Here is a 13,677-nt window from a genome sequence, read left to right on the forward strand (position 1 = left end):
TTGAAAGCAAATAGTTCTCCCTATCCAAGGGCCACCAACATAATCACACAGGAAGATAATGAGCCCTACCTCGGAGGACAGACCTCAGTGTGAGCTGAATGACTGTAGGAAAGCACACAGAGGGAGCCGACTGGAATGGTGCCAATGACACTGACGGGAGAGGGTGCAGGGTAGGTGGCCAAATACATCTGAATTCTAAATAGGTCCATCTCACACCTGCGAAGCTACAGGGGAGACTATGAAAAGAAACTGGATCAATGTCAAAATTCTCAAATACAGAAGGAGACAGAGAGATGCTCATCTCTTTTCCACGCCCAGAGAATCCAAGGTCCAGTACAAACAAGCCACCAAAAGGGATTAGAATCCATTGCTCCTCAAGCAGGGAGCTTTCACAATTTGTTTGACAAATTCCCCATCTGCACGAGTGCGCTGTCCTCAATCAATTCAAACACGGGAGAAACCTTCCCAAAGAGTTTCCCCCAATGGCTCTTTCATAAAATCTCATCCTACTGCACAGAGCAAAAATCAGAGCTAAAAAATAGAAAAACTGTCATCAGTTATTAATTCCTGGGCCAAGGGACATCTTTAACACAGGACTGTCATTGTGAAACTAGTAAGCACTCAGTAACTAACCCACACAATGCTGTGTATGTGTTTTTTAAAGAGCAGGAAGACCAAAATGTGGGTAAGAACAAGACTGTTATAAAAACAAAATATGAAATCAATTAACTGAAGTTTCCTGAATGACACAATGTCTTCTTATTCTTCTCCCACATTAAAAAACTTAACTCTGTACCGCAAGGTAAGAAAGGAAGCAGGTCAATGCCAAATTTTTTTTAAATAATTGGCCTTTCACCTACGATGAACCAAATGAGAAGAAATTTATTTTCAAAGGATAACTCTGTTCTCACGTAAATGTGGGAGTAAGTCACTCTGATGGGCCAGCATGGGCACAGCATCTGTACTTAACACTTCCTCATGTGCTGACCACTCCTAAATCATTCTAGATAATCTAAAGAAAGTGAATGTTTCACATTTGATTTGAAAACCAAAAGCTTCACTGTTATGCAGTATTAGAAATAATAATAAAAATATGTAAATTATATATAATACTACTAAGTGACAAATTACAGATGAAAATATTGCATATATATGACCTCAACTATGTAAAAGAATGCCTAGAACTATAAGAAGGATGCCTTAAAATGTTACCTACCTTTAGGGAGTTGATCCCTGGGGGTTTTTTGTCTTCTTTCTACTTTTTCTGTATTTTTTAGTTTTCTATAACTAACAAGCATTAGTTAAAGGAGCTTGGATATACAAAAATGGTGTCTCATAAAATAAGTTCTCGTAAAATGCTATCCCAAGACAGCAAGTTCAATTTTACTATTTAAACTCAAAACAAGCTCCCCACTCAATTTAAAAATATATACATTCAGTTACCAATTCCAAAATGTCAATCTTTGGTTTACGCCTGTAACATATAGTTACTATTAATTTGAATTCTAGACTAAACTGACAGAGTAGAAATATAATGCCACTGAATGAGATATTGGTTAAGCACACATTCTCTGGAGCCAGTGTTTGGTGTCAGCCAAGCTGTTTACCTCTGAGTCTCCGTTTCCTCATTGGTAAAATGTGGACAAGAATATTACATACTTCATGGGGTTATTATGAAGATTGAATGAACATGTTAAGAACAGTGTCTGTTACACAAGAAGCACTAAATAAATATTAGTGCTTAATATTATTAACCAATTAACGATATTAATTTCATTAAATATATTCATAACATGTCTATTATGTAAAAACTTCAGTTTCCCTCACAAAAACTAAACCACAGCTTAATCTAAGGTAATTCTGACAATGTTACATTTATCCAACTCCAAACACAAAGTTAGTCCACATAGGTAAATTTTTCAGAAAACTGAGGCTTAACCTTTTAAGCGCCTACGTCATTTTATTTTTAATCCTCAAAACCCACTCAAAATCTTCAGTTTTGTTCCGCTAAGCAGCTACTTTCCAGAAGTCTAAATTTGCCAAAACCCCCGTTCTGGACAAGATGGAGAGAACAGGATTCACATAAGCATAATCCTCTAATGTCAGGTCCTACCTCACATTTTATTACACATTTACGGTTTATTTTCTATCTCCCCTACTGAAACGTTAAGTATCATGGGGGCAGGGGCATTACATGTTTGGTTCTTTGCTGTGTCCCCAACACCTAGAACAACGCGTGGCACACAATAGGCACTCGATAGATATTCGTTAAATGAATGAATGAAATGATGGTGTGCAACAGAACCAGAGAATTAAGGTGTGCTCTTTAAACATTTCTTTGTAGTTTTCCTCTCCATAAAATGGGAACAGTAAAACTCAACCACATTTCTTCCAGTGATGCTCAAAAGACTAAAGATCTTTATTAAGATCTTTCTTTCCAAATAATTCTGATATATCTTCCCTCGCAGAGTATCTAAAGCAGGCCCCCTTTCAAACAATCCTCCTCCCCTCCCTCCAGGCATCACTGTATTCATAATAATAAAACACGACATTTAAAATTGTTATTTATTACTGTGGCTCTGGAGCATATATTCTCAAGAAGAACCACAATCTGAAGTTGATAAAACTGGTCAGCGCTTTTGATCAAGAACAGACTGCCCTCTTAACTCGGCTCCCAGGATGGTGGGCCCAGCTTTATCTGGGAGATTATTAGGCCTTGTAGAGCTGAATCATTGCGGGCAGAGGTTTGACTGTGCTCTGAGCTTTCCAGCACTTCATTCTTTGATTTACAAAACTGACAGAAAGAATATGTCAAGGTACTTCTCTGCGAGGCGAGCTGGCAGCCAAGAGGGAGCTGGGGGCTGTTGATTTGCATATAGCCTGCAGCCATCTTTCCCAACCTGAGGAACGAGCTTGTACAACAGCAGCGCAGATTTGTTTTTCTGTCCTGGGTGATCTTTCTTCCAACCAAAAAGAGGCAGGCAGATAGAGGAAAACCTTTGGGTTTTCTTTCATTGACAGACAAATAATTTTGCCAATTACAGTTACGAGCAAGAAAATGGCCTGCGCTCCGGAGCCTTGAGGTAAGACTCTTCAGAGCTCTCAAAGCTGCCGTCAAAAAAAACACTGTGTTTCAAAGTGCTGGGTTTTAACGCTCATCGCAATCATGTGAAATCTGTCTGGCACCTCAGAAACCAAGCCAAGGTGCCTATGAGCGACCACACGGCCAACTGAATGCTTGCTTTTCAGCGCTGCCGCCCACAACCACCACGAGGTTGTCCTCTGTCACACCCCAGGTGGACAAGGTCCCTGACATCTCAGGGTTCCTCTTCATGGGCCAAGCTACTTAAATAAGTAATAGACTGCCCACTCGCTGATACTATGCAGATGAATGAATTATTATGGCGTTGAGATCCCATAAGAATTTTAAAATGCAATAATACTGTATCTGACAAAATTTGGACATTCAAACCACAAATGTAAAATGTACATTAAAACAAGAAGTGAAAGATCTATAATTATGAAATTTCAGAATCTCACAAAGAATTAACTGAAATTGTAAGATTTAGATGACAGAGCTCTTATCCACACAAAAAAGAAAGAAAGCAGAGAGTTCTTAAAAAGCATTTTAATATTACAAAATGCTCTATGGCCAAGAATTTTTTATGTCTATCATGAATGTCAAAATAGACTTTATTTAGAGTTGGAATACGATGGTATAGCACCAAGGCTGTGAGTTGTATCAAGGGAGAGCTCTAAATATAAAGGACCCAGCCAAAAGGGAACTGCACTAGCCACGGCAGCATTTATAAGCCTTTGAATGAATGTGCTTTAAATGAGTTCCTTGTAGGGAGTCTGTAATGCGTCTTCTTAAGACACAAAAGGACCTGGGTCTTAGCAAATAACTCCACCTTCCATTTAAATCTATACACTACTAAAAGACAGTTACACCTTAGAGGGGAACAGAATAGAAAATTAATCACAACATAAACGGTATCAGAGTATCCCCAATTTTAGGTTGTAGGTTTCCTACTCATAACTCCTCAAAGTTATATATTTTTAATGGGACATACTCTATTAAATAAAAGTTGTATATCACTGTGGGTCAATCGGTTTAGCCCGGATCATTGTACATGAATGCCAGAATGCAGAAGTCAGATGATCAGTCCCCTCCAGGTCTGGGCATTAACACCTAACTTCCGAAAAGAATTTTAAGCAGTTTAAAAAATACACCAAAGCTAATGGCCACCATGGCCAACTGCTCCAAACAAAACAGATAACTGAGAACATCGCTAAACACTTCCCTCATCATAAAGGAAGTAATGGGCTAGTTTTTTAATGAATTATTTCCACTGAAATGATTTTTTTTAATGGGCATTCAGGTAGAAATTGCAGGGTCAAAAGTGAAGAGAGATCAGATGCTTTTCTTTTTTTTTTTTTTGGCCAAGAAGATTGGCCCTGAGTTAGCAACTGTTGCCAATCTTCCTCTTTTTGCTTGAGGAAGATGGTTCCTAAGCTAACACCGGTGCCAATCTTCCTCTACTTTGTATATGGGATGCCGAAACAGCATGGCTTGATGAGTGGTGCGTAGGTCCGTGCCTGGGATCCAGGCCCGGGAACCCCAGGCCCCCGAAGCAGAGCACACCAACTTAACCACTATGCCACCAGGCCAGCCCCTATTTTTTTTTTTTTTAATTCACTGCCCTTAACAGTTTTTATCAAGTACTTCCTACTCAACTGCTAGGCATCCAGCAAATCAAGTTAGATAGGGTCTTCACCCTCTTCAGATTTACGTATAGACAATAATTCCAACAGCTGACCTTTACGTGACCCATAATTATATATCTCTGTGTTTTAAACAACACATATTTATGACAATACAAATAAATACAAGAAATACAGAACTATAAACATTTATATTAGATATTCGTTCTTAAGTATACATTGGACAAGGAAGTAGGATGATCATCATTTTTCCCTTGGCATTTAGTTAAAAAGTACTGTTTCAGGTTTTGCTGTGTGTAAATAAACAATCATATGTACACACACACATAAATGAATATGTCATTTTATGCAGCAGAGGAGAGAAGAGCACAGGGGCTTGTTAGAGATTTGTGCGGGCCCAGCCAGCGTTTCACATTTTGCCCCATCCAGCTCTAATGAGGGCTGAGACATTAACAGCAATTTTGGGTAGCATTTTTAGCTCTCTTTCGAGAGCCACAGAATTTTTTAAAAAGCAGCTTGTTTGTTAAAAGTTTGCTCCAAGGCCTAGAATTTCTAAATATGCACCTTTTTTTCAACATTGCCCTTATAAAGAAAGAAACTGCAGAGAGTCTCCCAAACATGAGAGTTTAATTAAAGAAGGAAAAGTGAAAAAAAAGAAAGAGAGAGAGCCAAGGAAAGAAACCAAGAAAGCAAGACAAGGCAAGAGATCACTTCAAACATTTTCAATAGGGAGAATGTCAAACCTTCAGACCACAAAAAACCTTTCGGCTCCAGACAACATGTGTGTTTTAACCATCCTCTCTCAAAAAAAAAAAGGTGATTTTCTGAATTCCTTTCCAAGGTTATGATTGAGCTTACGAATTGTTTATTTGAAATCATAGTATTTGCAAGCATTTATAGGGTTAAGATTTCCATTAAGTTTAGCAAAACAAAAATAATTCTGAATTAAAGCAGCAAATATAAATTTTAGAAAAGAATTTTTGAAAATTTAAGAGGAAAAGAAACCCATAGATTCAAAGATTTAAGAGACGAATCAACCAAAGTGCAATACATAGATTTGTATGGTTCCTGATTTGAATAAACAAACACTAAAAAAAAAATTTATAAAATACTTAGAAAAATTTTAACCTTGACTGGATATTTCATGATATTAAGGAATTATTATCTTTCCTTTAAGAGTCATACAGGGGGAGCCAGCCCGGTGGCATAGCAGTTAAGTACGCACGCTCCAATGCGGCGGCCCAGGGTTCAGATCCCGGGCTCGCACCGATGCACCGCTTATCAAGCCATGCTGTAGCGGTGTCCCATATAAAGTGGAGGAAGATGGGCAAGGATGTTAGCCCAGAGCCAGTCTTCCTCAGCAAAAAGAGGAGGATTGGCGAATGTTAGCTCTGTGCTAATCTTCCTCACACACAAAAAACGAGTCATATTGGTATTGTAGTTATGTTTTTAAAGTAGTCTTTAAGAGATACTTAGTAAAATATTTATGGATAAAATATGAGGTCCAGAATGTGCTTTAAAATAATCCATTTGGGGAGGGGTGAGAAGTGGGTGGAGGCAGAGATGAAACAAGATTGACCATGAATTGCTAATTGTTGCTCCTAGATGATGAGTTCATAAATATTTAATACACTAGTCTCTCTACTTTGAATATGTTGCATGTTCCTATAATAAAACATTTTAGAGAATTAATTTAAGAACAAAGCATTTCAAGCATTCAACAACTTAAAATGAACGTGTATTCATTTCTAATGATAAAATTTACCTTAAAAGTAGCTTCTAAGTAAAGTTCCTCTCAACAGTATGTTGTAAAGAGCTAGTCCACTGGAAAGTGTATAATAATAAATAAATGCATAATATATAAAGTAACAATAAACAAATAAATAAAGCCATTTTTTATATAAATATCCTTACTATTTGGGTTTTAAATCTTATTCTATTTATTTATTCTTATCATTGTTTATAGTTCATAGACTGAAATTATTCTCCCTACATACAATGCTTTCAGACAGATGAGGTCTAGATAAACACTAACAAAATTTCTCTAAGTTTCAATCAGAAGAATTTAGATCTCAGCAACTTCATAAGTGCCTTTTGAAAAACTACCTCTTATGATTCTAAAAGTTATTATTGGAATGTTTTATCACCACAAGCACAGCCAAAACATAATTGATTACGGAACGACGACATGGAATAATCTGGAAATGGTGATAGCTGATCGATAAGGAGACAAATCGATAAAAATAGCTAATTCATGAATGGGAGCCAACTTCACAGTGATGTACAAGGACAAAATATTCTTCATGGATAAAGTTGAGTAAAAATGAACCTTAAAAAATGGTTTTCTTTCAGTCAACAAACATTTATTGAATTCCCACAGACTTCATGTTGTGCTATGTTATCTGTTGTAAGGAAACAAAATAGTTTCCGGTTCATAAGTCCAAATCTAATTATTGAAGAAAGTAAACTGGCACTTTTTGAGAATACATCTATTTCTGCAGGGTATTAAATAATATCTTCAAGTTCACTTATTCATTCTTCCACCACTGAGCGAATGCCTACCATAAGTGCCACCTTGTGCTCTGAAGAAATGGGCCTTTGAGAGCAGAAGAGTTTCACCACTAAAAACCAAAGCCAACCACAGGCCCATTTTTAAAATGGGCTCAACAATGAACAGAGGCGGCAAATAAACAGCTTTCCTTTAATGAGGCAAAGCCAGGATTTCCTAGAAATTTTAACTCATATTTCCCATCTCGTCCTCTACTTCCAAAAGCTGACAAGAGGAAGAGGAATTCTTAAGCATTTTCCAGAAGTAAAATGAACATTTAGTTATAAATTAGCACCAAACTTGTAAACAAATTTTATATGTATTTCTACTCTCTGAACCTCAGTATTCAATATTTCTGAGCTCAGAGGGTCAAAAATCAAGTAATAATCCATACACTAAACTTTTTTCACATGTAATTAAACTACCAAATGTAAGCTCCATGAAAGCAAGATTTTTTTTTTTCCAGTTCTTTATCCCCAGAACCTAGAATAGTGATTGGCACATGGTAGGCATTTACTACTGCCGAATTAACTAATTTGAAGATCAGAATTGCTAAGGAATATGCTTAATTTCATAACAGGAATCATTTTCACCTCCTAAGCAAAAATTGTATATTTGAATTACTCAGCCTACTCTAGGCCCTCCAGTTTCAGGAGCTGGCTTCAATAGATAACAATTCCAGGAAGTTTGTTTTTTCATTTGTTTTTAATGAAGTCTGTCTCAGTTACCTTGAAAAAGTATCTCTCTATATTTTACCATGGAAATGAAATCGGCATAATTTATCATTATCCAATATATATAACCATTATCAAATAAATGTAATTATTTTGTATTTAGTAAGTACCCAATCTAAAAAGTCCTGCCTTTTAGGGGTTACATCACAAAGTAGAGTGCAAGCATTGAATGAGAACTGACTCCTGCTCCAACTCTGAACTCCCAGTGATGAGGTCTGTCCTAGGATGACCCTGTGGTTAAGGACCCTGACTCTGGAGGTGGATCACTGGGCTTCACATCTCAGCTCTTCCACCCACCAGCCCTGTGCTCCTGGGAAAGCCACTCCCTCTCTTTACTTGCCTCAGTTTCCTCATCTGTGAAATGGGACACACATAACTTACTTCAAAGAGCTGTTGTGAGAATTAAATGAGTTAGCACACGTAAAGCTCTCAGAGTAGTGCCTTACATAGAGTATTTGCTCAATTAACGTTACCTAGCACTATTAAGACTCTAAGAAATCCTTTGGTTTAAACCCCACAGGGGCTCATTAATTATCTATGGATTCTTTTTTTAATCTTAAACTGAAAAAACAACAGAAATTCACCTATATCATGTACAAATTTTCACACTTATAAATTAGGAACAAACTGAACTGCTCATCAAAATTGGAGAATAAGGTAGAAATTGCTCCCCACTCTTTCAGAAAAGAATTCATGAAGGATGTAGAATTTCATACTTATATATTTTTATCTGATTAAAAAAAGAAGAAAATCCCACACAATCCCACCACCCACCCTGTTGACATTTTAATATATTTCCTTTGTCTTTTTTTCTACACATATAGGTGGAATTTTATATAAATGAGACCGTATTTGGCATTCTGCTTGATTCACATAACATTGTATTAAATGCATTTTTCTGTGTTGCTCTTTTAAAAATATCATTTTGAACGACTGCGTAAATTTAATTATTCCAACATAAATAAGAAGTAACAGTGATTAACATGATATTTTTGCTGTAGACATTTTTGCCAGAAATATTTTCGCCATGTAACTAATTGGCCATAAGGCAATTTTGCCATAATAGATTAAAAAAATAGCTGGTTGAGGGTCCAGGCCAGTGGCGCAAGCGGTTAAGTGAGCCGTTAAGTGAGGCCGCTGCGGTGGCCTGGGGTTTGCCGGTTCGGATCCCCGGCGCGCACCAACACACCGCTTGTCAAGCCATGCTGTGGCAGCGTCACATATAAAGTGGAGGAAGATGGGCATGGATGTTAGCCCAGGGCCAATCTTCCTCAACAATAAAGAGGAGGATTGGCAGATGTTAGCACAGGGCTGATCTCCTCACAAAAAAAAAAAAATAGCTGGTTGACAGTTTGGTTTCATGAACTGGTTGAGAGTTTGGTTTCATTTCACCATTGATGCAGTACTCCCATTTTTATATTATATTAATGTTAGCCCTCATAACGGCCTAATACAGTGGTGCAAAGTTTTGAACTCACATTTCCCATAGAACTTTGGAATGTCTGTCAACTGATGTGGCAATATGCCAAGAACAAGCAACAGTGTAGAAGGCTTGGGCCGGTCCCATGGCTTAGCGGTTAAGTGTGAGTGTTCCGCTACTGGCGGCCCGGGTTCGGATCCCAGGCGCACACTCACGCTCCACCTCTCCAGTCATGCTGAGGCCGAGTCCCACATACAGCAACTAGAAGGATGTGCAACTATGACATACAACTATCTACTGGGGCTTTGGGGAAGAAAAAGGAAGAGGATTGGCAACAGATGTTAGCTCAGAGCCGGTCTTCCTCAGCAAAAAGAGGAGGATTAGCATGGATGTTAGCTCAGGGCTGATCTTCCTCACAAAAAATAAAAAAAAAAAAAAGAAGGCTTTCCCAACATAATACAAAGCTCAGTTACAAACAGGCATCCTAGTATTTGGAAATTGATACTTGTCTTAACGAAGGAAGAAATTTTACCAAAAAAAGAAAAAGTGTGATGCCGAATAAGGTGAAGAATCAACAAGCAAAAAAAAAGTATTTGGTCTCTTTGACTAATTACCAAAAAGCAACCAACTCAGCCAGCTCTACTTGTGAAACAAAGAAATAAAGGTTTACCTCTCTTAAAAAAAAAAAAATATATATATATATATATATATATATATATATATATAAAATACTATCAACAGAAGACTTCGAAGACAAATGCTTAGGTACAACCCACAAAATAAAATCAGTTATTTGCTAAGTATTACCATGAATCTAAACACATTTTAAATGTATTCAAATATTTTGTATTTTGCAATAGTCTTTTTAAGTTACTCATTTTTCATGTTTCATTATGTCCTTTTTAACGTACCTTTTTTTATTTTATCTTTCACAGCAAGATTGCCTTACGGCTGATTAGTTATTCAGTGAAAATGTTTGCAGCAAAAATGTTTGTGCCAAAAATGCTTGCAGCCAAAGTACCTAGAACTAATTCATACACCACTTCTTGAACCCGTAATTTTTATATACACTCATGACCCCAAAAACAAACAGCCAGAAAGGATTTTTGCTTATTTATTGTTCAATATGTTTGTTTTTAAATAAAATTTGCTGATAAAAAATAAATTTTAAAAGTTATTTTAAAATTTACAGAAAGCAAGAGAGAGATAAAATGTCCACTTACAAATTAAGTCAAATGTGCACAGTGAAGAATCACGTTGCCATCACTGCCGCCTCCCAAGGCCTACCACCCACACTGGCAAATAGAAATAGCTACTCAATCAGTGAGATAAAGAACTCTCTTAACAATGCCGAGAGATCCATGGCCATTTCCAAAAGCTTTAGGGGGCAGAATTGAAAGGATGAAAAAGAAAAAAGAAAGAAGAAAGGGAGTGATGAGTTTAAGTTGGGGGGGTACTGTGTACCAGTACCCTAGGTTAACACTCCTCTTCTAAGAGACTAGAGGACTTGACTCAGAGACATAGACTCATAGTCCATCTATACTGTAAAACGTGCTTGCTGTTCATTAGGCCTTAGCCTACCTACTCTGGGAAAAGCAAAGAGCCAGCCATCTTTCTACTTTTCTGCATATGCAAAACAGCAAGTCAGATGAATCCTGTAACTCATATCCTGGAGAATCAGAGTTAACGGTATGGGTGCTGGGAAATGGAGGGTTTAGGTCAGTTAGAAGCATAGTGCCCATGATTTATGATAGTATCTTGGGCCCTTATCCTCTCTTGGGTCACAATATTTGGCTTCAAATAAACAAGGTTATTATTAAAATGGGGGAGGAAAGACAGAAATCCTTGAATTCCACTTTAGTGAAATTCTATCATCTTTTAGAAGCAAATATTCTTTCTTAATCAAATCTCTTTAGCTCACCTAGAGGGAATGTCCTCTCAAAAAAGAAATTGACTATCCCATGCTCACAAGAGCATGGGTCCACTGCCTTATCATTGGGACTTGAGTATTACTCCAAAATAATGACATTGCTAATGTATTTTCTCTTTTACAGGCAATCTGAATGTTATTCCAATTCAATTATTGAAACTTTCCTGGTCATGTCAAAATGAAAAACTGTGTTTCAAGAGCCTCGATTTTTAAAATAGGCTCGAGCAGTCCGCTATTGTTGCAGCGTATTTCTGCCCAACTTTTCCAGCGTAGGAATGCTCGGTTTCTCTACTGCAAAAGGATTTACTGGGAGGTCACCCAATGACTCCCCATCTTGGGGGAATTACCTAAACACTGAACAAACAAACAAAACAAAAAAGAAAACTAGACACACAAAACCTCAGGCCTCGAATATGCAGTCATATCGTGTTCTCCCTCCTTTTCTAGCTCTCTCCTGCTCTGCTGTTTGTCCAGCACACGAACGACCTGCGTTATCATGCATTCTGTTTGCTCTACAGTAAACATGCAGCAAATTGCATACGTTTGATGATCTGAATAACAACAAAGATCTAATACATTCATTTCAAAATAAACAATTGTAAGTTTTTCCATTTACCCAAAACTGAGATCAGCAGCCTAATTTAAAACAAAACAAACAATGATTTGTTTTCCTCTGTGAGATTACAGTACTGGACCTAGCAATAAAACCTTTGCTTACCTACAAAATAAAGTATATCTGTGATCCAGGGCACCTTCAGAATGTTGGTTCAACTTTTAAAAAGTTAATATTTAGTATTTTTCAATCATGGCTTTCAAAAACTTTGGGGAAGCAAATCTTCTCTTTGGACTTTTCCCGTTTAACCCTCCACTGCAGACCATATTTCTTGCTAGCGTATGTCACCTGGCTGAGCAGACTCTCAGTCCACATCACGGAATGAAACAGTGTGGCTCCCTAGTGCAAATTTCCTGAGAGCCCCTTCCCTGAGCATGTGCCAAGAATCAAATCTTGGCCACTTAGTGCTCTGTGCTCCACATGTGAGCTCACGGCGCGTTGAGCAGCCGTGCTAACTGAGATGGATAGCCCTGTCAAACAGGAAGCTGGCACACCAGGATGCAAACAGTGGGATACAATGACCTTTACATTCAGAGAAAAATATCCCTAAAATGGCATGAAAAGTTTATGGGGGGGAAGATGGAGGGATTCTTTTATTTCACTTAGGCACATAGCATGAAATAAAAACAATGGTGCCCAGTACGCAATTTGCTCGGGATCAAATCCCGAATCCCTCACACGAGAAGAAAAGTCGTCGGAGAAAGGAAACGAATCACGCTTTATCACGCTGCTTTGAAAGCAACAGACTCCACGATTCAGCTGTATTACTGCACCCACACTGGCCAAGTGCTCAGATGCAGACTACACTTGGACTCTCGGTAATTCGAGGGGTACTACCTGTCCTGGGAAAACATTCGTGACCTCCTGGTCTCAGATGGGTTGCTTTCTTGGTAGAAGTAAGACATAATTTAAATATTTAATTAAAATATTTTTTAAAAAGTAATGATCTGCTTACAGAATCAGAGCCAAGAGCTCAGGAATTTAAATCTTATGTCCTTGGTCACCATATTTGTAATTTTGTATAAATTGCTTAATCTCTCACAGTTGCCTTATCTGAATAAATAGAGGCTCTGACTAATAGTTCTTAAGAATTATACGAAGAGGAAGTCATTAAAAAGGTAGGAAAAACCCCTGGCACATACACAAATGTTAAGTAAGGATAGTAATATAGGAAATTAATATATAAAACATGACCTGGAAGTCACATATTTCTCTCCTTTAGTTATAGCCATTATCAGAAAGTATGTAATTCAATCATTTCAGCGGAAAAACAAGGATAATCATTCCATTGGGTCAAAAAAAATTCTTTTCCATTCTTCAAGGTTTGGGGGTTATTTTTGTTGTTATTTGTTTTGTCAGTTCTTTGGCATGAAAGAACAATGGGCTATGCTTCAGAACGAAGCAACACAAGCTCACAATGGGCTCCCCAATGCTGTACAATACACACTCAAATAATGATGCAATTTAATATCTAATTAAATAGGTAAAAGGAATTGATCACAAAGACACTGAGATTTTTTTTTTAATGAATGGACTACATCAAAACTACAGAGCAGTTTTCAAAGATACAAAAGTATAGTAAGATGCATCCATTTTTTTCCATTTAATTAAAAGCTGCAGGCCCAACGCAATAAATAAACTTAGAAAACTGAAAGCTTATAAATCACGTATTAAAATTTGGATAAGTTAGGAGCCAAACATCTCAGT

At 37.4% G+C, this 13,677-nt stretch overlaps 1 protein-coding gene across 1 annotated transcript in view; it reads right to left on the reverse strand.

Annotated features, from left to right (window-relative positions):
* Positions 1-13,677, reverse strand: part of SATB2 (SATB homeobox 2) — a 189,229-nt gene that overhangs the window by 150,842 nt on the left and 24,710 nt on the right. The window lies entirely within an intron of this gene.

The sequence above is a fragment of the Ceratotherium simum genome, chromosome 9, assembly GCF_057802395.1.
Source record: "Ceratotherium simum simum isolate JZ-2026a chromosome 9, ASM5780239v1, whole genome shotgun sequence".
In the NCBI taxonomy this organism is placed as follows: Eukaryota; Metazoa; Chordata; class Mammalia; order Perissodactyla; family Rhinocerotidae; genus Ceratotherium; species Ceratotherium simum.